General features: G+C 42.6%; 1 protein-coding gene across 3 annotated transcripts in view; it reads left to right on the top strand.

Moving 5' to 3' along the window:
• Window positions 1-20,501: 20,501 nt before the first annotated feature.
• LOC103382808 (protein jagged-2) overlaps window positions 20,502-24,637 on the top strand; it is a 57,297-nt gene continuing 53,161 nt past the window's right edge. The window contains exon 1 of one of the 3 annotated variants that reach the window (XM_025055287.1): window positions 20,502-20,919. The gene's annotated coding sequence lies outside the window, so the exon portion shown is untranslated. The remainder of the gene's footprint in view (window positions 20,920-24,637) is intronic. The other 2 variants (XM_025055283.1, XM_008315732.3) reach the window with 2 other exon arrangements.

Genomic DNA, 24,637 nt, shown 5'->3' with positions numbered 1-24,637 from the left:
CATCCCAGTCAAAGCCTCACACCATAATATTAGCTGTAGTCATAAACATATGACACACACACACACACACAGAGACACACAGATATAAATATACATACACTTTCACACACACACACACACACACACACACTGTCTCACACACAGAGACACACTGATATAAATACACACACACACACACACACACACACGTGCAGGTGGGCTGCCACTCGTCTCTCACTCTGTAATTAAATTCTCCCACCTGTGTTACAGCAGCAGATCTGAGTCAGTAATTACAGAGCTGCGGTGGAACAGCACACACACACACACACACACACACACACACACACACTGACGGTTCGTCTGTATGAGAGCGGCAGGAGTGACATTGTGTTGCTCAGTGTGACTCTGCTGCTGCCTGTGAGCTCCGACTGTCACCGTGGTGTCGTCATCCTCTCTGTGAAAACACAGTCTTTCGTTTGAAACATCGCCATCTCCCGTAAATGTATTAAGAAAGTCGTTCCAACCCTACGGTGTTTTTCACATCCACTGGTTGAAGCCCAGACATCAGACTGTGTTACAATCACTTTCATTTGTGTTGTTTTTTTAGGGAACTTTTTGCCCTTCATTATGACTCCCAGGAATAATTCAGACTCTCTCTCTCTCTCTCTCTCTCTCTCTCTCTCTCTCTTCCTCTCTCCCTCTCTATGTATATATATATATACATATATATAATGTCAGACAGTTAGGCCGTCTCTCTACCCTATTGAATCTCGTCTGTGTCTCTAAATCCTTCTTCATCCTTTTCCTCTGTTCCTTCACCAAACCAAACCTTGAGGGTTTGTGTTTGTCTGACACCAGCTCACAGCTCTATGGAGCCACTAAGCAGCGGAGCCAAATGTCTGAGCGAGTCCTGGTCCAGGACTAATCTCTTCATTTTCTGCGGCTCAGACTGATCTGGTTCAGGGCCCTCCCTCTCTCAGCCTCCCATCAGAAGGTGATTCTCACGCTGGCCTCCTCCCAGCTTCACTGATGTTAGGAGCATCATCTGCATGAGTCAGGGACACTTTTGCATCGTGTCTCTGTTTTTGTCATTCGGCTGAGCGGTGCAGTCGTGCTGCTCTCTTCACTCTTGGATTCAAGTCAAACGGCGACATATTGTCAGACAGATTTGTGGCTCCTGTTAGAATCCGCTCATACGACTGAAACTGAGCCAGAACTTTGTCAACAGCTTCTCACAGCAGCTCAGCTCTGAACTGTCACCACTCTGGACCTACATTGAGATAAACATATAGAAAACGTCACAATAACATGTAGGTGTTTTAACTGACCCAGGTGATAGAAATGTTAAGGCAGGAAGAACTATGGCTGGACGCAGCAGTGGGAAGTGTAAACAATAAAATAGTTGATGAGTTGATAAGGTATATCTGTGTAGCCACACCATCAGGTACATGTTGTCAGCACCAGTTTTCTTTTCTTTTCATGCAGTAATTGAGAGGGATGGCTCGAAACATCTTTTTCATATCCGATACCAATACTGCAACTTGGAGTATCTGCTGATACTGATGAATCTGATCAATCTGACACCTTCTTTTCTCCTTCAGCCCACTGTGTTCTTGATGTTGACGTGATAGTGTACATGTTTATGGCATGGCGCACAAACGTAAGTTGATCATTTTGGCTTCGGTGTGGACAGGAAAGAAAAATTCTGCTTCTGAAATTTTGACCACTGATTTTGAGTATCAGATCGACCCATCCCACTACGTAATTTATTAGTATAAATACACGGTGACACTAGGAATGTACAGCTAATGAGTATCAGATCGACCCATCCCACTACATAATTTATTAGTATAAATACACGCTAGGAATGTACAGCTATTGAAACAAAAGACTCTTCTCTGTTATCATCTGATGCACACTCTCTCTGCCTGGTGTGTGTGTGTGTGTGTGTGTGTGTGTGTGTTCTAGCTTATTTAAATAAACTTTTATTTATCTGAAATATTCTATCTAATCTAAGAGTCATTGGACAACTAAAAGTTAGCCCAAACCTTTGAAGTCTAAAAGAAAAACACTGCTCTGAAAGACTGTCACAGTTTCAGAAGAAGGTCATGTTTAAGAGGTGACCTATTTTTCCTGATAAGAACAGCAGTTAGTGATGTTCAGTTCTCTGGAGAAGAGAGCAGGAAATAACAAGGTTTATAGCTTCGTTTTATTCCCACTTCAACCAGGGAACTGGTGAAATAAAAAAAGCTGTGATTCCCCACATCAGGAGGTGAAAAAAAGACTAGAATCTCAGTTAAGTTCACTGGAGACTTTAATGAATGTGTATCTTTGAATTAAAACAAGCAGCTGCAGCAGCAAAGTCAATAAAATGTTGAAAAACGATCACATTTTAGACAGAAGACTTTAATTAACTTAGTGCTGACACCTAGTGTTTAATAAACACACCTCTAAATACACAACACACCACTTTAATGTCCAGGTCAATAATCAGTGGTTCCAACTGTCAGAGTGTTCATTAGCATTAGCCTTAGCATTAACAACACTTGAACAAACAGTATTTACATTTTCATTTAAAGAAAAATACAAACGTCAGCAGTACTTAAATGGAAAAAGCAAAGAGTCTGGATTCAACTCTGAGTCTGTGGGATCGATGACAATTGATGACAATATTCTGAGCACCAAAAGTGGGCCAGATCATTTTTTGATGTAGAGCAGGGCCAGAAAGACAGAGGTCCACATTCTGGATATCAGATGTTAGGTCAGAATGGACGAGCTTTGGTTTGAGTTACTTCAGGTATGACCCACATCTCTATTGTAGACTGATGTAAAATAGGCCAGAAGATTATAGGCCATGGACCAGACAAGTGTGTCAACAAAATGTAGCCTACATTTTACTGAGCATCTATGCTAGCTGTAAACCAACATCGTTTGTGGGCTCCAACATCGGACCAGAAAATGTGGTATAATAACTAATTCACAACAGGGCCACAGGAAAAAGTCTTCGTTTTTTTAAAAATTAGACTCAACACTGGGTTGTGTGACCCACTCCTGTACGTAGACACCTGTCTTTGTTTAGGTCAGACTCAATCCTAGAGGAAAACCCTTGAAATCCAAACCTTCTGGTTCCAAATTTGACACTGATGACATTTTCACAGACAGAAAAATGCTTTTCCTCTCACCTGTAGCTTAGTCTCTCTACAGAAGGTCAGAGAAGTCACTGAAAACTCCTCCTCCTCCTCCTCCTCCTCCTCCTCCTCCTCCTCCTCCTCCTCCTCCTCATGCTTCCCTGAGCTACAGGAATAAGTGTGCGTCAAACTTCTAACCCTCCTCACCGTGCAGCAGTGCAGGTAAAGTCAACCTCCAGGGGGAAACGTCTGACCTGACAGCACAATTACACAGCGTCAAAAGGCATGAAAACTATTTTTCAGCAGCTGCGTTCAGAGAAGTTTGACTTCAGAGACAGACTTAAACACTCTGGGGTCAGAAACGCTGTGGAATTCAATCGTTCCCTGAAATCTTTGTGCTCACACAGACCTGAGGCGCTGCGCTCTTTCATGTCAGGCTCAGATGTTGGCTGAATGAAGGGAGGAAATTCCCCCCACAGGCAGCTGGAGGATCAGCAGCTCGGTTTCACATCATCTAATAATCTGATAATTCAACTAAATTGGCTGCATGTTGAATGAACTGGTCATTTAATACCAAGATTTCAGGATTTTCTCAAGCTGGATTTGAATCACCAACAGATGGGGTCAGGTGTGGGACCGACTGTACAGGAGAAGCTAATCTTCCATGGATAGAATTGAAGGAAAACAAACAAACTGCCTCCTGTGGTCAGTTTTTGTCATTGAAATTGCCCTAAATTACATTTTTGTACTTTTTACAACATTTTTTTTCATAGGAAACTAAATTATTTTGCCTCAACAAAGTCCAGAGATGTCAGCTCACAGATCAGACCGTCTACTTCAGTGGAAGTATTTCATAGGGTATTACAGTGATCATCAACTGCTAGCCCGTGAGCTAAATCCAGCACAACGAATTACCCAATCCTGCACATGACTAAATTCCCAAATAAACATCAAATAATAATGCAGAACAGTGATTTGTATTTAAAATTTTTTAATGGTTTGGCCCCTAAAGTGTTTGAAACATTCTGGCCCACAAATTCAGTTGGTGACTCCTGCAGTGTAGTCTAAAAAAACTTTAATAAGGTCAACTTTTACTGGTCCCTAAATGAATCAACTAAGATGACAAATCATTGATTTATAAAGCAACAAAAATGAATTTTTCCCTGTTTTTGATTAGTTGTTCTTCAGTATCATAGACCTAAACTGGTATTATCTTTATTATTATTGAAATCCTGTAAAAATCATAATGTTCGTTATCTCTAAATTATATTTAAACGTGTCTGAAAAGTACAGTAAAAATATAACATGCTGTGCAAACAATGGCCTCTAACTGGAAATATAAAAAGACACCAAGTGTGGTGTTATCTGTGTTATAGTCACATTCAGTGAGTCTTTTTAATCATATTTTTCTTCATATTCCTATTGTCCTCCGAGGCTTCAGTAAAGTCTTCAGTACAGAGGAGAGTAATCTCTTGTTAAGTGTCCTCTGTATAGAGACTTGTCTTTTTAAAAAAAGGTTTCAGTCACAGTATATTTTTACACAAAGACTCAGTAACAATCTGGGAGCTGGAGATCCTAAAGTATCCCAAAGAAAGATGAGCCTGAAACAATGACGGCAGTAAAACGAGAGCTTTTCCAAGAATTGTTCTGCCCTGACAAGAATACGCATCCATCAACTGACGTAAGCACTGCGGCGGGTTTCAGGTTTCAGTCCCAGCGTGAGGACGAGTGACTCACCTTTCTATAGACTCTAACACCCACAAACCAAGTACTATGTCTGTGTCTGTACAACCCTGGTCCTGCAGCAGCAGCAGCCGCAGCAGCAGCAGCAGCAGCCTCAGCAGCAGCAGCAGCAGCAGCAGCCTCAGCAGCAGCAGCAGCAGCCTCAGCAGCAGCAGCAGCAGCAGCATCAGCAGCAGCAGCAGCAGCAGCCTCAGCAGCAGCAGCAGCAGCAGCCGCAGCAGCAGCAGCAGCAGCCTCAGCCGCAGCAGCAGCAGCAGCAGCCTCAGCAGCAGCAGCAGCAGCCTCAGCAGCAGCAGCAGCAGCCTCAGCAGCAGCAGCGTTAGTTGATCCATCCACCTCCAGAGAATAAGGACCAGCTTCATGAAAACCCAGTTTCTGTCAGTGGTCGGTGTCAGGTGATGCCCACGTCTGTCACAGTTCAGCCTCAGGTCAGTTCTTGTGCAGAGGTGATAAAAAGTACAGAGACAATGAAGCCTCAGGGGGTAAAAAACAAACACAACTGAACCCAGATCAGGCCAAAAGGAAAACAAAACCCAAACAGAGAGACACAGAAACCAAATCACAGAGGAGAGTGACGTCACTCTGGGACAACGTCCATGAAGCTCACAGAGGACAGTGACAGAAGGACAGAGCCAGTCAAACACTACAGTGCACTGTTGGAGGACAGTTGGTAAGACATCAGTATCATCTACTACAGTGGTCATTAGGAGACAACAACAAGGAGGCACGGACAAGACAAACAAAAACGTTAGCTGCTGACCAAACCCTGGTCAATAACAAGGGTCAGTCATGGATGATGGTCAGTTATTCATACACCTTCACCTCCAAGGATGTGATGTGGGTGTCAGTTTCTCTCTCTCTCTCTCTGTCTCCCCCTCCCTCTTTCTCTCTGTGTGGATAGAAAGATACAGATGGGAAGTGTCACATGCTGTGCAGACAGGCATAGTGATGTAGAGGAGGAGGAGGAGGAGGAGGAGGAGGAGGGGGGGGGATGAGAGGATCGATGTGGGATGTGGGTTTTTGGCCGATAGATTCTGTCTGGGTCTCTGTGTGTGAAGATATGTGCAGGAAAGTGTGTTTGAGTGTGTGTGTGTGTGTGCGTGTGTGAGTGAGTGGTCAGTTTACCATGACTCAGCTTTTCTCTGACCTTCCCTGAACGTCCCGTGTCTGCAGCAGCAGCAGCAGCAGCAGCAGCAGCAGCAGCAGCAGGAGGTTTGAGCTTCAGCAGACCTTTATGAATATGTATCCTCCCTCACTCCTCCACCAGGCCATCCATCATTCATAAACGTGTGTGTGTGTGTGTGTGAGAGAGAGAGAGAGAGAGAGAGAGAGAGACATAGATAGATTCTGACAGCCTGCAGAGAGTTGGCACACCACTGTCCGATCTGCTTAACTGATCCCCCCACTCTTACACACACACACACACACACACACTCACGGCTCATTCATGAGCAGGGCTCAAACCAAAGACGTGACCACAGTGGACTTCCTCATCCTGATGTTAAGCCTCTTCCCACTCCAGTCACTGCAGATCAGACCTTCAGATTGAATCTAATTGGAATAAAACATTTTCTGTAATATTTGTCCCAGATGGTTAAGTGAGGGTTAGTAATAATTCTGCACTCAAACCCACTTCCTTAGAAAAACTGAATCCTTAATGTTGTTATCAGGACTGATTAGACTGAGCGGAGAAGAAGAGGCTGCAGTGAGAAGAGAACCCAGCTCAGACTGACACTGACCCACTGAAACAGGTTTGAAATCTGTTTGAAACCTCACTGTCCACACAGTACATGGCCTAGGGGGCAGTGCTGAGTGCGGAGAATCCTTCTTCCTGGTTCCACCGTTTCTGTTGTTGTTATTAGGCCGTTGTCTTCTTCTTCTTCCTGCTGTTCCTTTTATGGGTAAACGACAGCTACACTGTACAACACCGCCTTCAGGATTTCTAGTGGTACTGCTATGTTTTATACGTGGGGACAATTATGCATGAACTGATTGCATAATCCATTCATACGTGTAGCTAGAGTTGGTCCTAAATGAGCCTTATGGTTGAACAGAGTAGCAGACATGGAGATACAGGCCCTGTGTCAACTTCAAATAATAATTTAAATAAGCAGTTTTTCTGTGACCAATTAATATACATGTATTTAAATTTTTTCATATTTAGCTACTTTTTTGGATAACCTTTCTCTTTTAATTACAGTCATTTCAAACTTTTTTCCCAAATTGTCACATTATAGATATACAGTATGTCATGCTGCCTTTTTTACAATTCAGATGATCTTTTTCTGATCCTTTAAAAAAGCCAGTTTTAGTTGTTTTTTTTTTTTTGGATCAGTGTTCCCTTTAGTTAAAGCTATTTTGAATATGAAGTAACATGTCCTACGATGATGACATTGCAGCTGTGTGTTCTACAGAAGCCTAGAGGGACATTTGGAACAGCTTCTCCTCCAGTCACCTCCAGTGCTGATTTAACAAAGTGCAGAACAACCTTCCATTATGGAAGTTTTCAAGACAAATTTAAACTTTCAAAGCTTCCCACTCTGCTGTTGACCCTTCTTCTTGTTAATGGTTAATAATTCAACTTTCTCCTGCGTTGAGCAGGGACTTTCCTGAAACACAGATGAAAAAAAGTGTACGTTTGTTCACAATGAACCGATGTCAGAACGCTTGTCGTTCTCCGTGTGGTTTCATCTCACAGGGGATCTGTCGACACAACCTTCTAACAATCTGCCTGGAAACGTCTTAACTAGTGACTCCACAGAGACGTGCCTTTCTCTGCTCTGTTATTTCTCTCCTCAGATGTGGTTGCAGCACAATGTCATTTTCTGCCTCTCCTTTTTCTCTGCTCCTTCCACTCAGCTCCTGATTACTGGGAGATGTTTGCCTGCAGGGGTTCTGACAGAGTCTAATCCAGCAGATGAAAATGGATCAGTCGTCTTATAAAAACCAACCCTCTGATCGTCTCTAATTTGCTGTCAGGAGCGTGGACGTGCAGCGACCTGCTCCTCCTGGGAGTTGACTGAAGAGTCAGACCTGCCTCGGCCTAATGGTAAGGAGGCCATGACTGACAGACCTAAAACCACACCAGGGAGGAGTTGCGTGCGAACTTGGATACAGGAGCTCCAAAAGACGGTGAAAGTACTGTGTACTGAGACCAGAGGCAGGGAGCGGTGGAGACACCGACCTCTAATATTCTAGAGTTACTTTTTTATAAAAAAAAAACCTCGATGACTGTATTGTGTAAAATGACTATGACTATGTATTTTATATGGACTAACTATTTAAAATGTCAATAGCTGAAATTTACAAAAAAATATCTTGACCTTTGTCGCAACATGACTAACTAGAAAAAAAGAAAATAAATAATAAATGATATAGCTAAAAGTTAGGTTAGTCTGGAAAAAGCTACAAGTAAATAAACCAATCAGTCAGAAAGTGTTGAAGTAGCAGAACCTTGGTGTTGATTTTCTAAAGTTTTTTGTTCTGTTGCCACCTGGTGGACTGGAGTGGAACAGCTTGACACACTTGGAGATTCCTGAGATGTGTGTGTGTGTGTGTGTGTGTAGACGTGTACATGTGAGTCAGGGCATATTTATTTTCCTCTCAGAGTGATGACTCTGTCCCTCTAGCACGTCTTTCCCTGTTCTCATGTTGACTCATGGCGCAGCCCTGACCACAAGGTGATTCCACCTGTGACACACTCAACCACACACCACACACACACACACAGTCTTGTGTCTGTGTTTCATGTTCTTTTATCTTGAACTTGTCTAAGATCTTCTCAGCATCGAGGTCTTTTGAAGCCCCTCACCTGCAGACTGTCCTTAAACAAACACAGTGTCTCATTCTGGAGCATTTAGTCAGTGAGTTCTCAGAGCCTGCAGCAGTCTGCTCTGATTGGACAGTCATCAAGGTCGGTTCGTCCAAACATTTGTTAGTGGGTGAGGACACTTAAAGTAGGTTCGAATGGAAGAAAGAGGCTGGGACACAGGAAGTAGAGTCAGAAGACAACAGACGGTCAGACGGTCGAATGTCACAACTGGCTCATCTTTTCATGAATCCTACTATAAATTATGGAAAAAAGAATGGACATGTGAGAGAGATGCTAAAATTATAGCTGGCAAACACACACACACACACACGTATACTCGTGCAGAGCCGTGCACTGTGTGTGAGGACGGGTGTTGCCTGCATCCTGGTGGCCCTGTGCTCAGGGAAGTTAAACAGAACAGACTCACAGTCACCAAACAGACACAGACGTACATGAAATAACATCTAAAACATACAGACTAAAAGTTCTGAACTACAGAAGCCTTACTAGACCTTTAACACTAACATTTTGTACATTACGTTTTCATTTTAACCTACGTTCTACCAGAGCCTTTCATCTTTTGAGCCTGTACTGTCTGTTGGGAAACCCCCTCCCCCCTCCCTGCCCCGGCCTGGGCCCTCAGCCCTCACTCATCTTCTGACTTGTCTCAGACGCTTGTAGTTTTTATGAGTTGAGTCACAGCTGTGGCTCACTGTACAAAACAAACAGTGACTGTGATTCATGTGTTTCATCATTAAATGTTTTATGAGTTTAATGAACCTTCAGTGACGTCAGGACGTCTGACATCCGCTCTGCTCTGATTGGCCGATCAGCTGCCCGTCTTCTCTCCAGCTTGTTTTCATTGTTGTCCAATCAGATTGTGCCCAGTGTTTCTATTTCTGCCCATGTATGAAGTGTGTTTCTGTCTACACACTTCAGAGGTCAGAGGTCAGTCAGGTCCGGTCAGCCCCCCGCTCTGTCTCCTCCTGTCTCCTCTTTGTCTCATCTGGGGGCCATCGGTGTTTAACTGACACATCTGTCGGAGGCCATGGGGGGGCATCCTTTTTGTCAGAGCAGGAGGGTAGAAGGGAGCTCGTGCCTTCACACACACACACACACACACACACACACACCATCTGGCCCGTGCCTAAACAGATTTTCCTGACTTAGACATTTTCCACCAAACATTGGTTTTCCAGAGAAGTTGTCAGGACAGTGTTTTGGCCTAATGCTGTTTTGAACTCCATCCTCACTTTAACTACAGCATCAGAGTTTTGTAAACATGCAGTACTGTATGAATTGTATTGTCTAAATATTTTGGGCAAGTTGTACTTAATAACTCTCTCCTTTTTTTTTTTGCTTCCTTTAATTTATGTATTCAAAGCAAACACAGAGAATCACGTTGAATACTTTTCAGTGGATGTAAGCGATCATTCTGTTGTGGTTTTTACCCCCGTCCCTGGAAGTTGTCAGATTTGAGGATTCTATCTATCTGTCTGTCTGTCTGTCTGTCTGTCTATCTGTCTGTCTGTCTGTCTGTCTGTCTATCTATCTATCTGTCTATCTATCTGTCTGTCTGTCTGTCTGTCTATCTATCTATCTGTCTATCTATCTGTCTGTCTGTCTGTCTGTCTGTCTGTCTATCTATCTATCTGTCTATCTATCTGTCTGTCTGTCTGTCTGTCTATCTATCTATCTGTCTATCTATCTGTCTGTCTGTCTGTCTGTCTGCCTAGCTGTCTGTCTGCCCGCCTCTCTGTCTGTCTGTCTATCATATATCTGGGAGAAATCTTTTCCCTCTCCAAATTCCTTCTACATTTTGTGTTTGTATCTATCTATTGTTGTCTAACACTAGCTCAGATCCTCTTCTAGCTATTCATTTTTTTTTTTTTAAAAACCCACAATTTAACTCTAGCTATTCATTTTATTTATTTTTTTTAAAAAAACCCACAATTTAATATCTGTAATCTGACATGCAACTGACCAACATGTTGACCAACATGTTGGTCAACATGTTGAAGGTAGCGTATGTTCCATAACAACACTGACGTGACAGCTGTGTGGTCAGCCAGCTAATGGAGCCTGGCAGCCCATTTTACACTGAGGAAATGTACACACTTCACAGACAGGATGAAAAATAATGAGAGTTCCGAGGGTCACTGTGGAAATTCCAAGGACATTTTCCTGCTCGTGTTTGACCTGGGTTTGAACCTCAGTTCCATGAACACATGTAGTATGGGTTAAAAACAAAGAGGCTCGAAGCAGAAACAGTTTGGAACTGATGGTTTTTGTCTCCGTGTGAGTGGGAGAGAGGAACTGTCTGGAGATAAGGGCTGAGAGAAACTGTGTCAGTCTTCATCTGTCAGGGTGAAGAAGATGAGGCTGCAGCTCACTGAGTGTTGTTGTTGTTGTTTTTTTTTAAATGGAGAGTGTGTTTCTGCTGCAGCGGAAATCAAGAGAGGAGAGAACAGGCTGTCACGTCGGACCCAGTTGTTCTGACCCACTTCTCACTCTCACTCCTCTTCACCGTTGTAACTCATTCAAAGGACACTGCTGGTACGTTTTAGGAATGCACTTTATAAGAATGAATGAATGAATGCATGAATGAATGAATGAATGACCAAATGAATGACCACCTGAGTGGAGGAGAGGAGGTGAAGGCTCAAAGATCAGAGAGACTCACAGCTTTTTCATTTAGTTCTGGTTTTCTTTTCAACCATGGTATTTAATGAAAGAACACAGAACCCAGTGTGACAGAATAGTTCTAGATTAGTTTCTCATGTCCATTACCTGACCTGAGACACACTGTCCACAGTGGACATACATAAAATTAATAAATGAATACTGAGTCAGAAGGAGTGGGACCTGGGAATACAGTGTGGGCCACAAATGACAAATTTGCATGTGGGCTACATTGACCTTGAGTTCAAGGTCTAACTGAACTATGTCCCACACAAAAGCTGACCATGCATTAAATTAAACACATTTCCTTGCACCTGAGATTTGACCCCATAATCACTTACTGGCCCATAACTACAGTCAGGCTGATATTTGTGGAATCCCAGATCTGGGCCACAAACATCATTCAAAGTACTAGGCAAATAATGAGCCTGATGAGAGCTACCATTGGCTGAGGTGTGGCCCACATCCTGTATATCTTATGTCTGCAGTTGGTGTGGCCCAACATAGGACCCACAGACACGTGTCTGTTTTAAATGTTCCCATCCATGGTTGCTGGTCCGTCCCTGCACCTGACCACTGGTGTGGAGATGTTACAGTAAAACCTAAGGCCATTTTTGTCCATGTGGTCAAACCAAACTCCTGTGTTGGTTGCTGATATAACAATATTGACTCCTGTTGCTTTAGTATTCATTACTGTTTGTTTCCACACAAATTTGAAATGGATTGTTCCCTGTTTAATCCCATCGTTTCCCCCTCTCTTTCTTCTTCAGGTTTAACAAGCGTGTCCGTGTCCCCGATCAGTCCCTGGTGTGTTGGCCCCAGTCCACAGTCTGTCTCTTTGTCTCCACCCAGAGCCCAGATGCCTGCGTTCACCCCACTGCTTCAGTGGAATGACCACGTTGGCCTCAGTGGAATGGCACCAGGAATTCTTTTGTTTATCCTCCTTCACTGTGGCGGCCACCATCCTGACCCTCCTTAGACCCTCCTCCACCCTGCTTATTAAATCAGCCCTCCATGAAGACCTCATTGTTGCCCCAAATCTGCACCAACAGCTGATAAGGTAACGTTGTGGGAATGTTTTTTAAATGTCTGCTTCTGCACATGTCTCTTTTCTTAGACTGGAATAACAAATGTGGAGGTGTTTTGTTGAAGACTTGTAATTAGTCAGTCCCATCACATTATACATCACTGCTTCATTAGTTTATACTATATATATATATATATATATATATATATATATATACATATATATACATACATATACACAAACCATGTCATCTGGTCTATTGTAGGCTAGCTACACTGTACTGTCTGTACCAGGATGGTTGTTGCTCACGATAGCTCTGGTGTCTGTACCTGGACTGTTGTAGCTAATGTTAGCTCTTGAGTCTGTATCATGGTGTCTTTTGCTAAGGTTAGCCCTGGTGTCTGTACCTGGACAGTTTACACACAACCATGATCTTATCCTGTTGACATCTCCATTCATACATCTTCTTTCTTTTACCTGTGTGGAAAAATTAGCGTGTTGGCTCAAAATGAATTTTGTGTGAACTTGTGGCCCACACTTGGTGTCTACTTATGAAATATGTGGGCTTCACACACACAGTTGACTCTTATTTGATCTTAAGTTAAACTAACTCTTTAATTTAGGTTTGCTGCTCATTTTCTGAACACGATTACACCTGGAATCATGATATGATATCCGTAAACTGAAAAAAAAAGTGTTTAATTAATATGAGCAAGCAAAGCAAAATGAAACAGAAACACAAGAGGGAAGCTGCAAAACAAGGAGACGGAGAGCGAGGTGAAGAAACAAACAGCTGACGTCTGAGCCACTTTTACTGCCTTTTATATAAACATTAACTTTATAAAAGAGCCACATGCCAACACACAGCAGCAGACACAACAGCTGTCCTTATTCTTTCTAAGAGGAACCACAATGGAGAGGATCACTGCAGGAGGAGAAGGAGGAGGAGGAGGAGGAGACCCAGCACCTGCCTCAGCTGCCTCAGCCACCAGAAGAGGAGCAGCAGGAGGAGGAGGAGGAAGAAGAAGAAGATGAAGGTCTATTCAGCTAAATTCAGCTGCCTCCTCATCTGCATACTGTTTGACTTGCTGCTGCTGCCGCCGCTGCTGCTGCTGCTGCTAAATTAGGCCCCGCCGTCTCCTCTTTGAAGGCAGATGTACACAAACAATGTCTCTTTTCATCTGAGCCATGATTAGAAGATGAAGGATTCTGGGTCATTAACCCCCGAGAGGAACGTCAGCAAACAAAACTTATGCAAACATCAGCCTCCACCATCAGCAGACCGCAAAACCACATCATTAGACCAGGGGGCGATGTTCCATGTATTCCATCTCCAAGAGTTTCTTTGGATCATTTACACTGGAAATTTAACAACATTTTATATGCTATAGTGGATACTTTTGGCTGTAGTTGAACTACTCTAAAGTAGTTTCTAAGGTATTCTGCTCCAAACTCTGCACATACGTGTCTCACTTCTCAGGTCTGAAGATTCTAGAGGTTGTAACGGTGCGGCTGCAGCCTCAAACCCACAGCAGCCAAAGGAACATATGTGAAAATGAAAAGCATTTAATATAAATGACAAAAGAGCCGAAACCCTTAAATGAAGATCAACAGAAAGAAAAGGGCGGGGGAGTTGGGGTCAGAGAAGGTGAAAGTGTGTGTCTGGAGGACGGGTGATGGGGTCAGAGGGTGGACACAGACACAAACACACACACTTTGCAGCTTTTACGTTTGTGTGTGTTCGTATTTGTGTGTGTGAAAGAAGCGTGCTGCTGTTATGAATAAGACCTGAGGGGGCGATTTATGACCCACTGTGATGCACACACACACACACACACACACCCACTCACACATACACACACACAGCTGAGTCTGTGTTGACAGCTCATAGCCAGGGCTGAATACTGCCTGAATGAATCTGTCACAACTTTCAATCAAACTTTATTTGTTTTGTACAAACACAGTAATCTTCCTTATGAACACACACACACACACACACAAAAGAACATCAGGGCAGGGTTGATCCCGTCTGATCAGACGTCAAAGCAGAGAAAATCTACAGGAACAAACATGCAGCACCTGCCTGTCTCTCAGTAGATCATGTGACCAGGGAAATCCCAGTGAAGGCCTCGAGCCACGATTGATTTCTGAGGTCAAATCCCAGTGTAGAGGTTAGTAAAGCTCCGAGCTTCACTGCAACAAGAACACAGAGATTAAAAAAGTGTCACTGGAGAGAAAACAGACACAGAGACAACAAGAACCTGCGCCGTTCCTTTTTAATCCTCTTCATTACTGCTCTGATCCATGGATCAGAGGCCAAGACGTTTGTCTTCCCAGATGGTCACTGTGTCACTTCAGGTTTGGGGTCCTGCTGCTCGTTGGTCCACAGGCGTAGGAGGCTACAGGTAGAAATCAGTGGACATCCGTGACTAAAGGACTGTTCACGGAGATCCTGACACAAAACCAACTTACCAAAAACAACTTTCCTTTTTTAATCTTCCAAAACTGTGACAGACAAACAAATAAACAAACTGCGACAGACAAGATAATTTTCATTAAGATGTAAATACTTCATTATGAAACATCTTTTTTAAAACATTGGACATTGGACAATCACAGCCATATCCTTTTTTAAAACATTGGACAATCACAGCCATATTTATGCAAGAACCTGAATTATCACTCCTGGGGCACATGTGGCAGAGAGAGTGTGCATCTAAGGATATTGTGCACTATGAACACAAGGGGGAGCCAATGAGGGGGGTTTATTGTGTTCAGGAGTGTCATGACAGGGACAGAGGCCAAAAAAAAAAGAAAAGAAAAGAAGAAACAAACATCAAATTAGATGATACCAAATAGTTTCATAAATATATAAAAATATGTAATTCCTGAAAAAACCACACAGACCATCACCACCTCCTGCTCTGCCTGGATTTGGAACTCTATCTGAGCAAGAATATTACCACCACCTCCTCCACCCTCAACATATATGTAATATTTTTAGGAACTGCCACGGACCTGCAAAGTAACTCTCAACTCAGTGCTGCCCCCTAGTAGATGCATTGCGTAACAACCATACCATACCTAAGACATTCAGTGGGGAGTGTGGGCTGTGATGGTTTTTATGGACTGTTTTTTTTTAACATGTGGTCTTTTTTTTCTCGTAATTTTGTTTTTCAGTTTTGCTAATAATGTCAATACCGCCATCCAATAATGGCAAGTTGTCACGCAGTGTTGGTTTTGCGAGGTGAATGTGGTTGGTAGGAGGATTATCATCAGGCTCTGGGTAAAAAGATTGATTTTACTACAGAATTTCACCAGCAGACAGACGCTGTCTTCTTCATTTGTTCAGTTAACGGATGTCCGTCAAGACACAGGGAGAATTTCCTCGTCGATAATGGTTCGTGGACTAAACTGTTCTGCAGGGATTAATGACCGCATCACTGACTTGATGGCTGTCAGTTTTACGTCACTGTTGTTCGTATCTGTCAAAACACCCATCGCTCGTCCACGGTCGTTCCTCGTGATCAGCTCTGGCAGCCTGATCGTCTGGGAGTGATGGAGCTGAAAGACCCGACGATGGCGTCGACCACTCAACAACAAACTAACAACAGTGTCCATCACAGTGAACGGCCTCCTGTTTGGTCTAATGACGTGATACATTTTGAGCAGACGCAGCAAAGCTTCCTCAGACCGGACCGCAGCAGTAAAACTGTGATTAAAGCAGATAAATACGCGCTGTCCCTGAAGGCAGCGGCAGACTGAGCAGCACCTGCATCACAGCAGGATTTACACCTTTAACGTAATTGTTTTTATTGATCCGACAGACAGGGTCAGAGTCAGCACTCACACTTTTACAAGCATCGCTCGCAAAATACAAGGACAAACTAAATAACGGCTTTGGTTTGTTGTGAACGTGAAACCAGGCTCAGACGACAGTGTCAGCTCGGAAAAGAATGACCTGGAATTATGTGACGTTGTCCCTGAGGTTAAATGATGGGAGTTTTAATGCCTTGGATCGAAAAGACGAGCCATAATAACAGACTGGGATAAACAAATGTAGAGCTGAAACTTTAAAATAAGTAAAACGTGGCCTACGTCTGTCACGTTTTCAAACATTGTTGAAAATGATCTGAAAGCAGACATATTTACAGTTGGATTTTATTAGCTGTGTTTTATTTTATTTGTCCTTTTATGTACGAGTTATTTATAATACAATATCCATTGAGCTTTTGATGGTTTGCTTCATATTTTAGGATAATAATTAGCCATAGTTTAGTTATGTCAAAATCCAGCAATGTAAAGATAAAAAACCTAAAATAACCAGACAAAGCATTGAAAAAAGCATAATACTTTTTTCTAGTTAATACAAATCAAATTGGAAAAGATACCAATATAATGATTGCCCCTGAAAAAAAAAATCAGGACATGACAAAAGCACAAAAAACTACAGCAGTTTTGTCATTGAGAAAAGAATCCACCTTAGTGTAAAGAGCTCCGCTCTTGTTACTCATTCATTAGTTCAGTGTGACCTGTTTGTGTCACCGTCCCTGCTCCACAGATACACAGAACCTAGTACAGGTCTGAGTTCTTGGCTCAGTTTGTTGTACTGTGTTATACTGTGTAGTACTACACTGTGCGGCTCCTCCGTGTCTCCTTCTCTCTGTCCTCCTCTTATTAATGTCGATGTGAGTTTACTGCACTGCTTTATCTAAGTTAAACTGCAGACCAAGGTCGGACCGATGGTTTCTGCAGCGCTGCGGTGGCCATATATTTACTGTAGGTGGTTCACCACGCAGAATACACACATGTAAATGCAGGGAATCAGGTTTTACTGCTCTGTTTACTGTCTGAGGCTTAGAGCAGCATTTACCTCCTCCTGACTTCATTAACTACAGCCAAGGTGCCCTTGAGCAAAGTGCTGAGCCCCCCACTGCCACTGCCACTGCCACTGCCGCTGCTGCAGTGTGGATAAACGATTCTGGCACTCTGGTTTGGTTCACATCCCACGTGAACTTTGATAGTGTGGCAGTAATCATTTTAATGTCACTTTTCTTACGGCAGACAACTCCTGAACTGAAGGTCGGAGAACTAGTGTCTCAAACAAACAGTGAAGGATACAGACTTAGTCTCTCTGTCAGGTGATGATGCCCACATCTGGTTCTCAGACTAGATTTTAGTCCAATAAAATCTGTTAATCTACACATCCTGGGTTTGGCCGCACTGGGCCAACAGGCGAAATAGAGATTCAGCCATTCCACGTGTGACAACTATTTTTGGCCTAGTAATCATCAAGATTAATTTTTTTCTGGATAATAATGCTAATTGACTACATTTAACATTTTGTCACCACACTTGGTTGAGGATTGACATGTGGCCCACATTGTACAGACACGATGTGGACTGTATAATTTTCCAGACAGATAGACAGTTGCTCGTGGGTCTTTTGTCTGATATTGTCTGGATATTCCCAAAACAATCTTAAATATATATATTTAAATGATTTTTTAAATATTCCTTTTCAGTAAATCTTTATAATTGTAACCGACACAGACTCAGGGAGTTAGCGCTGAGTTCCAGTGTTGGCTCTTGCCACTGTTTTCCTCCTCCTGTGGAGACATGTCCTCTGTTTCCACTCTGCTGCCTCCACTGACACTGGCAGAATAGTCTGCACCGCGGGAGACGATTAATGAGGTTCAGGTCTCTGCTCTCATCTGGCTCTGCCTCAGGACCAGAACTCCACCAGCCTGGTCCTCATCAGGTTCCAGAACCATAGCTGAGCTGCTTCATCATTAGCACTTCACCAGTAAATGAGGTTGTGGAATATATACATGTATTTAATGATGTTTTTTTAAACCATTTTTCTAATATATTACATATAATATAATACCATGGACTTAGGAAACCGTGGACCATATACTGGACACCAGATGTGGACCAGGTCCTGTCTGTTTGAACATGACCCATGTAACAAGAATCATCTAACCTATCTGGAATTCTAAGTTATCAAATACAGTTACACCGTGCTGTGTACAATGTATAAAGATAGTAAGACAGCACCGCTAAGTGGTAGGAAGACAACACTGCAACTTTAAGATAAAGAAATTACAAATTATTGTTTGTTTTCATTGTATGTTTTGTGGAAAGGTTAGAAATACTTAGATTATACATAAGGAGAGTGATACACTTATAGATTATATATATACACAACATATACATTATAAATATGTATATATGCACAAATATATAAGGAATAAGAAACGTAGATACTTTTTTAATGGGAAAGAATAGCTGTGCATACATATAACAATATTGCAAAACATTTACTAAATAAAACAGGAAGACAGCGTCGGATATCTAAAATGTAAGGTCAGCCCTTTACTGATGTCAGCAGGTGGCGCTGTTGACCAGGTCAAAGTGGCAGGCTTTGGATGCGCACAAATACACGCACACACGCTTGTTTCCGGTTGTCAGGTGTCAAACTACCAAACCACACGTGAGTATCGTCTGACACACACTGACATCAAACCTGGATTCTGCTGAGGTCATGATGATAAACATATTTTTAAAACTTTGTAAAAGGATTGTCCTCATATTATATTATAAACAAACCATACAAAGCCTTTTTTTATCAGAACAGTATGTGAAAAATAGCTTTAAGCTAAAATAGCCAAAATGTGTAAGTAAAGTGGCTTAAAAACTATTTAAAAGTAACCAGGAAGATTTGTCTAGTAACCAATTGGCCTTGAATTAGCATAGCTTCAAAGTTATCTAATAAAACAGTTAGCTAAAAGTTATTCCAGTAAGAAATGAATACAGTAATACAAAAGTTACATTTTCATGTCCAATATACATAATAGTAAAATGCAATTTGATCTGTGTTTGTGTGCAGGTGTATGTAATAGAATGACGCTAGCATTGGTATTTAAGATGTGTGTGTATGTGTATGATGTGTGCCTGTACACCTGTGCATTATTCACCTGGGTGCTGTTTGTCGTCACATGAAAAGCTAAATTTCCTGTTTGGAGAAATGAAAGAACAGAGCTTATCTGTTCCTCCCAGGTCTGCCTGCTGTCACCGGGAGAATGCTGCAGCCAGTGCAGCCATTGGCTGACGGCCCCGGGTTCTTATTGTTGTGGCCGCGCTTCTGTTGTCTCATACCTCAACAGCTGTAATGAGAGAGGGGAGGCTGGGGGAGGAGGAGGCAATGGGTGATGGTAGTGGTGGTGGTGGTGGGGTTTTCTCCCCTCCTGTAGGGAAGCTGTTGAGCTTAATGTTTAATAAGCCACTGGACACAGAGGGGAAACCTGATCTTGTCCACAGAGGGAGCTGTGTGTGTGTCAGTGAGTGTGTGTGCGTGTGTGTGCGCTCGTTGCATTTGTTGTGTGAGTATCCAAGCATGTGCCTCTTTATCCCCTGGTCAGTGTGTGAATCAGGTCCAATTCTCTTGTCATCGACTCTTTATTTAAAAGGAGGCTCAGATCATGTTTCTGCCTAGAGTTCTAGTAGGCCTGTCCTGTTGACTGGGATGCAGTCTACAGTCCATGCAGCCTAATAGATGTGGGACAGGGCTAGACCACTTTAGCTTCAGACAACAGTAGGTCAAATGTTGTAATAGTACACAAAAGGCCCGTCCTAAGCCTTAATAGAAACTGGGTCAGATCAGATCAAAAATGTATGAATGTATATACATCGATGTTTCTGCTAGGTTCTTTTAAAGCAGGTCAGCCCAGCCCCCCCAGCCCCTTCCTGCTCTGTTCCCCCACCTCTGCTCTTCCTGCCAGTCTATTTCTGTCACTTGTCTTATGAGTTAATAAGAGATATTTATATTTAGCACACACATACACACACAGAGAAAGAGAGATGTATATGTATGTATATATGTATATATATATACACACATACAAATATATATACATAAATATATATACACAATTAATTAAATAAATTAAAGGAACAACTGTTGACTGTTTAACTTCACGTTAATTTTCATATTAAAATTAATATTATTCATACTAATTTTCAATTTCTCAGGACATCATGACGTATATAGCCGACTGTCTATAGTCCCATTGAAAACGTGGTCCTGTTTCCCGTACATTATTGAGGAAGGGGTGCTGCTGTCCACCCCCTTCAACCCAGGTAGTGGGCAGGCGGACGCGACACAGTTGGTTTATTTATTCGTCTGACTGGTCTAAAAATCGGCGGTCCGGTAGGTGGCCCGGTCATAATTATAACAACCCTCAGGCGTTTATTTCTTCACCACTGGTCTATAAACCGCGGCCGATTGGTTAGCTTATTGATTGACAGGGAGCGGGTCCAATCAGACTTTTAAATGCACCGCCTCTTTGGCGGAAGTTGTCGATTACGTTAATTATCGGTTATTTTCCGTTGTTGGTAAATAAAGTTGCTGGTAATTATTTACTCGTGGGATAAGAGAGTGAAAGGAAACGGAAAAGAGACACAAAGACAAAGAAAGCAGGCAGCTTAGACGCAGCCACGGCACGGCCTTCACCTGACCCTGTGGCTGACGACGGTGCTGTTCTGCGGTAAGCTAAGTTGTACAGCTAAAAACTTACGGGTTTAAACGGCTGAACATGAAAATGTTATGATGTGAAAAAATCACGACATTTCTACTTTTGTATACAACATATCAATTATATGATAATTAATTAAAAGGTGTGTCTCTCTGTTACACTTTTAAACTCAGCTGCATGCATTTTGACTGGGAAGGTTCACAAAGTATTTAATACTAGTTCATCTGTAAGCAGTTATAATCTGATCTGTCATCCTCACCTCTGCGATACTCACAGTAGATTAATACTACTTTAATATTAACACTCTGGGGAGTATAGATTTAATTGAATATTGATGAAGTGATTTGTTCTCATTGCATGGTTGTTTTTTGATTAACTGAGCACTGACCAGCAGCTTGAAACACTTCAGACCACTATTGTGCATCTGCCCCAATTCTGAAGCAGTGCCAGCAATTATGAAGTAGTGGCAGACCATTGCCTGAACTTTAGACTGGATATCATTGGTGAAGTGTGTCAAAGCGTGATTAATGTAAAGTTCAAAGGTTGTAGTTGTAAACTGAGTCGTCACGTACAAAGAAGGCCAATCACATCCATGACTTAACAAATGGAGGAGGCTCTGGAATAGTTTGGGACTGCATTTCAGCTATCAGTGTTAGGGAGCTTGTCAAAAGTCCTGGAATATAATCATTGAGAAGTTTGGTTTCTTCTGAAGAAACTTTCTTGACAATGACTTCTTGACTTTTCAGCAGTATAATAATGTCAAACTCATGGGAACTGGATCGTGTGGAAAAATACTCAAGGAATAATGTTAGAGCAGGATTGAACTTCACTAAACCTGGATCATATCATTATCTTCTCTGTTTGTAATAAGCTGGGGGTCAAGAAACAAACAATGTCTGTGAAGCACCTTGGAAATGTTTTATAGGAAGCTTGGTGAGATGTACGTACCTGCAAATAAAATTGAAAATATTTTATGTTAAAAAACAAGGCGTGACAGAAGACCTATTCACACCCCAGTACTTCCTTGGCTCCTCTCCACAAACCAGATGTCTGTGTCACTTTCTTATTCTCGGTCTGAGTGCTCTCTTGAACAGCCTGTGGTCTCTCAGCCTCTACAGCTGTGCTCACCAGAGCAGCTGGATGATCACCCAGGACACAGTTGTGGGCAGAGGCCTGTGGTTAGTTTCATATCAGCCATATGTTGGTCATAACGAAGCTTTTCACTCCTCAGCGGTCAGAGTGAATGGTCACGTGGCCTGTGCTGGCCAGAGATGCTGGCCTGCCTCCTGTCCTGCCACCGGGGGTAGAGTTACAGGGCAGCTAAAGCCTCTGATCTATTATTCATCTGCTCGTGTCAGAAATTACAGGGGGAGCAGGTTGATGATGCGGAGGGGAAGAGAGGAGGGGGAGGAATGTACTGCTGAAGCACCATAGCTCAGGAAGTGTTCACACAAACAGGCTGGAGATGATTCAGACAGGACAACAGGAAGAAGGAGCTGCACAACTTTGTCTTGATAAAGCATCAGCCATTGTTTAATCCAAAAACAACCTCATCCAAAAACATTCCACCTGTTTCCTCTTCAATGTGTCTCTAGGAATTTCACTGAGAGATGAAGAAATAATGGAATAGTAAGAGTCCCAGCTGTGGACTGAGGTCTGGATCTAATCCTGGCAGATCTAAGGTCTGTGTGTCATCATCTCATATGGATCAGAGCTGACTCCAAACCAGCTTTCATCACATTTGACAAAAGTTCGATCAAGGTGTCTGGCACAGATGAGGATTAGGATGAAACAGTCTTAAAAACGTTTGGCTCCAGATCAGGAATGACAAGTGTTCAGAGAACCATGCTGTCTTTCATATAAATGCAGTGACACAGTGCTGTGGAGCTTTGTCCCTGGCTGAACATTTACTAGACTGTCCTCCATATGTTCTGAATGTCTTCATAGGAATCAATCATAGTAATAAATTGCTGAGTCAGATTTTGATGTGGAAATGTTGTTGATACTTGGAGTTTATTATACACATACAGCAGGGATCAAATCTGGGATCAAACCCTCAACCTCCTGGTAGATAAATGAAAATGATTCCAACCTCAGGACATTGGACAGAGGAAAATTCCTGTTCTGGTCCCATTGAGACCTGAAATTATCCATCCCTCTGTACATAGGAGAGGAAGAAAAGACAGTTGTGAACGTGGTGAAGGGAAAAAAAAAGTAAAACCTGACCCCGTCCCTGCAGACAAAGCCCGAGGGTATGTGAGGGGTCTGGGAGCAATAATAGCCCTGCCTAAAAATAAAAGGGGCAAAATGACAGTGGAGGATACCGTTACAAAGAGCTCCAGTGGCCAAATAGGAGAGGCCAGTGCTTTGAAGAGTTTCTCACAAAAGACGGACCACGTACCTCCACCACCACCTCCTCCTCTTCCTCCCCTCAGTACCACCCGCTGCCCGCTCTCCCTACGATCATGTTCCCATTATCAGCGAGGCCACACGGTGGAGAAGGTTCAGGAGGGGTTTGAAGTGTCTGTCAGAAACCGTTCATCTATGTCCGGCCAATGTGAAGCAGCTGGGCTGTATGCAAGTGCACGGACATGCTCACATGTGCACGCCTGTCAAGCAGCGGTTCAATTATGAGGACTGTAGTGGACAGTTTGCCCTCTTGTAGAGAAACATATGTTTGCTTCTCTCCGAACTTTCTAGTCCAATATCCTTCATCTAATTAACACCACACCACATAGCAGATGTTGACAGATGTGTTGTTATGTAACTCCAATGTTCAAAATGTTTTTTTGGTATTCACCTCAGTGACAGAGTCTGGCCACAGGAGGCAGCATAGATCAGCAGCTACTGTGTCCGTGTGGACTAAAAACGACCTTAGCCATAAAATGGTAACCACATCGGCTCACAAGTCTCATTTCTGGGACCGTCTTACAGTATTCTGACAATGACTGTCATTCTCGGTGTAGTCGAGGAACAAGTTTAGCTGTGTTAAGGTTGAACTGTCAGAGGTTAGAAAAAATAGTCAATTAATTTTCCTCTTATTATTGTTTCAATTGTTTTCTTTAATATGATTTAAAACCACTTCCAGAAATAAACTAAAAACACTTAAATCAACTACAAAACCTATACCATTCAAGATGGTGTGTGTGCGCGCTTGTGTGTATCAGGGGGCCTCTAAGTGCTGCACTCAGTCCACATGTCCAGACATGTCTCCTGTCTGTGTGTCCCACAGTTAGGCCTCTGTAATTAGGCTGTAGTCGATAGTGGTCGACTCACACTCACCCTCCTCCGTCTGCTTAGACACAGGGAGGATAAAGTTCCAGGTCAGGGTTAGGAATTAGCCCCAGCTCTGGACAGAATACCCGTGGTTCATATACCTGAGTAGTTTCTTGAAATTGACTTTACATGAATTCTAATGTAATCTCAACCTAGACCAACAATTAACCCCAGACAACATGGATGTCTTCAATGTGTGTATGTCAGGCTTCACAACAATTCAATATGCTGTAGGATAATCAATTACAGAAGTGTAGACTAAAAAAAATCAAAAGCAACTGCAAAATTGAAGAGAAATCATCTTTATGCCAATGGAGAGGAATATGTTTGACAAAATATTAAGAAACCAAATATGTAAATGTGTTTTTTAAAGCTATTTTTATATAATGCATCTGCTCCACCACCACCTTTGTGTACTCATCTGCCACTCCTGAGATTGTTTTGTACTGTGGTG

This window comes from Cynoglossus semilaevis, chromosome 1 (genome assembly GCF_000523025.1).
Source record: "Cynoglossus semilaevis isolate Cse_v1.0 chromosome 1, Cse_v1.0, whole genome shotgun sequence".
NCBI classification, from domain to species: domain Eukaryota; kingdom Metazoa; phylum Chordata; class Actinopteri; order Pleuronectiformes; family Cynoglossidae; genus Cynoglossus; species Cynoglossus semilaevis.
The sequence above is the reverse complement of the archived record's forward strand: the minus strand, read 5'-3'. Positions and strand labels throughout refer to the sequence as shown.